Source organism: Arachis ipaensis, chromosome B2 (genome assembly GCF_059453495.1).
Source record: "Arachis ipaensis isolate K30076 ecotype BB chromosome B2, ASM5945349v1, whole genome shotgun sequence".
NCBI classification, from domain to species: Eukaryota; Viridiplantae; Streptophyta; class Magnoliopsida; order Fabales; family Fabaceae; genus Arachis; species Arachis ipaensis.
Genome location: NC_142437.1, coordinates 3,006,244 through 3,010,650, shown reverse-complemented (window position 1 = coordinate 3,010,650; position 4,407 = coordinate 3,006,244). Strand labels below are relative to the sequence as shown.

Genomic DNA, 4,407 nt, shown 5'->3' with positions numbered 1-4,407 from the left:
CTAAACCTTGTCTGTGGTATTCTGGATAGGATCTGGGATGGGATGACTGTGATGAGCTTCAAACTCGCGAGTGTTGGGCGCAGTGACAGACGCAAAAGGATCAATGGATCCTACTCCGACATGAGTGAGAACCGACAGATGATTAGCCGTGCGGTGACAGCACATTTGGACCATTTTCACTGAGAGGACGGACGGTAGCCATTGACAACGGTGATCCCCCAACATACAGCTTGCCATAGAAAGGAGTATGAATGATTGGGTGAAGGCAATAGGAAAGCAGAGGTTTAGGAGGAACAAAGCATCTCCATACGCTTATCTGAAATTCCTACCAATGAATTGCATAAGTATCTCTATCCTATTTTATGTTTTATTTATCTTTTAATAACCATTTGAATCCGCCTGACTGAGATTTACAAGATGACCATAGCTTGCTTCAACTCGACAATCTCCGTGGGATCGACCCTTACTCACGTAAGGTATTACTTTGACGACCCAGTGCACTTGCTGGTCAGCTGCACGGAGTTGTGTGAAAAGTGTGCGATCACGATTTCGTGTACCAAGTTTTTGGCACCGTTGCCGGGAATTGTTCGAGTTTGGACAACTGATGGTTCATCTTGTTGCTTAGATTGGGTAATTTTATTTTATGTTTAAGGTTTTTATTTTTAATTTCGAAAAATTCAAATATATATATATATATATATATTTTTTTTTTCTTCAAAAATTTTAAGAAGGAATTCTAGAGTTTCATGATGATCTGTTGAAGTCTGGCTGGCTGTGAAGCCATGTCTAATCTTTTGGACCGAGGTTTCAACTTATCATCACAAGAGCTTGTTGATTTCTATCAATCTTGCTGTTGAATGTAATGATCTGCTAAAGCTTGGCTGGCCATTGGCCATGTCTAGTGTTTCGGACCGAAGCTTTCACTGAAAGCTTGGCTGGCTAGTAATCCATGTCTAATTCCTGGACCGGAGTTTTAGACTAACATTGCATGATTCCTGGAATTCTCATTAAGAATTTTGAATTCCTTATTTTCTTTTTCCAAACAATTTTCAAAAAATACAAAAAAAATTAATAAAATCATAAAAATAAAAAATAATTTGTGTTTCTTGTTTGAGTCTAGTGTCACATTTTAAGTTTGGTGTCTTGCATATTTTTAATTTTCTTGCATTTTTCGAATATATGTATTATGTTCTTCATTGATCTTCAAGTTGATCTTGATGATTCTCTAGGGTCTGATCTTTAAATTCTCTTGTTTTGTGTCTTTTGTTGTTTCTCATGTGCATTCTCAGTTTATTAGTGTCTCTAATATGAAAATCTCTAAGTTTGGTGTCTTGCATGCATTGTTTATTTGATCTTAGTTTTCCATGATTAGTTTCATTTTGTTGTTGTTCTCTCTCATTATTAAAAATTCAAAAAAAAAATTTCAAAATTATGTCTTTTCAAGTCAATAATACAGAGAATTGAAGATTCAGAACATACAGCAGAGGAATCACAGAGAAAAAGCTGGGCGTTCAAAACGCCCAGTGAAGAAGAATTCTGGCGTTTAAACGCCAGCCAGGGTACCTGGCTGGGAATTAAACACCCAAAAGGGTAGTATTTTGGGCGTTAAACGCCCAGAATGGTATCCATTCTGGGCGTTTAACGCCAGGACAGTACAAAGGAGGTAAGTTAGTTTTTAATTCAAATCTTTTTCAAATTTTCATAATTTTTCAAAATCAAATCTTCTTCAAATCATATATTTTCAATCATATCTTTTTCAAAATTAAATCTTTTCCATTTTTCTCTCACTATTTTCGAAAATCCTTGCTAACAATTAATGATTTGATTCAAAAATTTCAAGTTTGTTACTTTCTTGTTAAGAAAGGTTCAATATTTGAATTTTAGAATCATATCTTTTAAATTTCTTGTTAGCCAAGTCATTAATTTTAAAATCAAATCTTTTTAAATTGTTTTTTTTAATCATATCTTCTCAATTACATCTTTTCATAATAATTTTCAATCATATCTTTTTGATTGCTAATTTAAAAATCTTTTTCAAATTCACTTAACTACTTTCTCACTTTTAATTTTTGAAAACCATCAACCACTTTTTCAAAATTCCTTTTAATTATTTCAAATACTTTTTTAATTTATTTTCGAAAATTCTTCTCCCCCCTCTCTCACCTCCCTCTATCTAAGGACTAACACTTCTCCTCTATTAGCAATTCGGACTCTCTCCTTCTTTATATGTTCGAATTCTTCTCTGTCTACCTCATCCCTCTATTCCTATTTTCCTCTGACACCTCAAGGAGTCTCTATACTGTGACATAGAGGATTCCATAGTTTCTTGTTCTCTTCTCTTTCATATGAGCAGGAACAAGGACAAAGACATTCTTGTTGAAGCTGATCCTGAACCTGAAAGGAACTTGAAGAGGAAGCTAAGAGAAGCTAAAGCACAACTCTCTGGACAGGATCTAACAGAAATTTTTGGAAAAGAAGAAGACATGGCAGCCAAAAATAACAACAATGCCAACAATGCAAGGAAGGTGCTTGGTGACTTTACTGTACCTACTCCCGACTTCTATGGGAGAAGCATCTCTATTCCTGCCATTGGAGCAAACAACTTTGAGCTTAAACCTCAATTAGTTTCTCTGATGCAACAAAATTGCAAGTTTCATGGACTTCCATTGGAAGATCCTCATCAATTTTTGGCTGAATTTTTGCAAATCTGTGACACTGTCAATACCAATGGAGTTGATCCCAAGGTCTATAGACTTATGCTTTTCCCCTTTGCTGTAAGAGACAGGGCTAGAATATGGTTGGACTCACAACCTAAAGAAAGCCTGAACTCTTGGAAAAAGCTGGTCAGTGCTTTTCTGGCCAAATTCTTTCCACCTCAAAAGATGAGCAAGCTTAGAGTGGAAGTCCAAACCTTCAGACAGAAGGAAGGTGAATCCCTCTATGAAGCTTGGGAAAGATACAAGCAATTAATCAGAAGGTGTCCTTCTGACATGCTTTCAGAATGGAGCATCATAGGTATCTTCTATGATGGTCTGTCTGAGTTATCCAAGATGTCATTGGACAGCTCTGCTGGAGGATCTCTTCATCTGAAGAAGACGCCTGCAGAAGCTCAGGAACTCATTGAAATGGTTGCAAATAACTAGTTTATGTACACCTCTGAGAGCAATCCTGTGAACAATGGGACGCCTCAGAAGAAGGGAGTTCTTGAAATTGACACTTTGAATGCCATATTGGCTCAGAACAAAATATTGACTCAGCAAGTCAATATGATTTCTCAGAGTCTGACTAGAATGCAAGCTACATCCGACAGTACTAAAGAAGCATCCTCTGAAGGAGAAGCTTATGATCCTGAGTACCCTGCAATGGAAGAGGTGAATTACATGGGAGAACCCTATGGAAACACCTATAATCCTTCATGGAGAAATCATCCAAATCTCTCATGGAAGGACCAACAGAAGCCTCAACAAGGCTTCAACAACAATAATGGTGGAAGAAATATGTTTAGCAATAGCAAGCCTTTTCCATCATCTTCTCAGCAACAGACAGAGAATTCTGAGCAGAGCCGTTCTGGCTTGGCAACCATAGTCTCTGATCTATCTAAGACCATACTAAGTTTCATGAATGAAACAAGGTCCTCCATTAGAAATTTGGAGGCATAAGTGGGTCAGCTGAGTAAGAGAATCACTGAAACTCCTCCTAGCACTCTCCCAAGCAATACAGAAGAAAATCCCAAGAGAGAGTGCAAGGCCATAACCATGACCAACATGGCCGAATCTAGAGAGAGTGAGGAGGACGTGATTCTCAGTGAGAAAAACCTCATGGGATGTCCTCTGAATGAAAAGAAGTTCCCCTTTGAGGAACCATGGGAATATGAGGCTCATACAGAGACCATAGAGATTTCATTGAACCTACTTATGCCGTTCATGAGCTCTGATGAGTATTCTTCCTCTGAAGAGAATGAAGATGTTATTGAAGAGCAAGTTGCTAAGTTCCTTGGAGCAATCATGAAGCTAAATGCCAAGTTATTTGGTAATGAGACTTGGGAGGATGAACCCCCCCTTGCTCACCAAAGAACTGAATGACTTGACTAGGCAAACATTACCTCAGAAGAAGCAGGATCCTGGAAAGTTCTCAATACCTTGTACCATAGGCACCATGACCTTTGAGAAGGCTCTGTGTGACCTGGGATCAAGTATAAACCTCATGCCACTATCTGTAATGAAGAAACTGGGGATCCTTGAGGTGCAAGCTGCAAGAATCTCACTAGAGATGGCAGACAATTCAAGGAAACAGGCTTATGGACTTGTAGAAGATGCTTTGGTAAAGGTTGAAGGCCTTTACATCCCTGCTGACTTCATAATCCTGGACATTGGGAAGAATAGGGATGAATCCATCATCCTTGGCAGA

General features: G+C 38.1%; 1 non-coding gene across 1 annotated transcript; it reads right to left on the bottom strand.

Moving 5' to 3' along the window:
* Positions 1 to 2,888: 2,888 nt before the first annotated feature.
* LOC148572820 (small nucleolar RNA R71) lies at positions 2,889 to 2,996 on the bottom strand. Its single transcript, XR_015905974.1, has one exon. It is a non-coding gene; the product is annotated as a small nucleolar RNA R71 (small nucleolar RNA).
* Between the last annotated feature and the right edge of the window lie 1,411 nt (positions 2,997 to 4,407).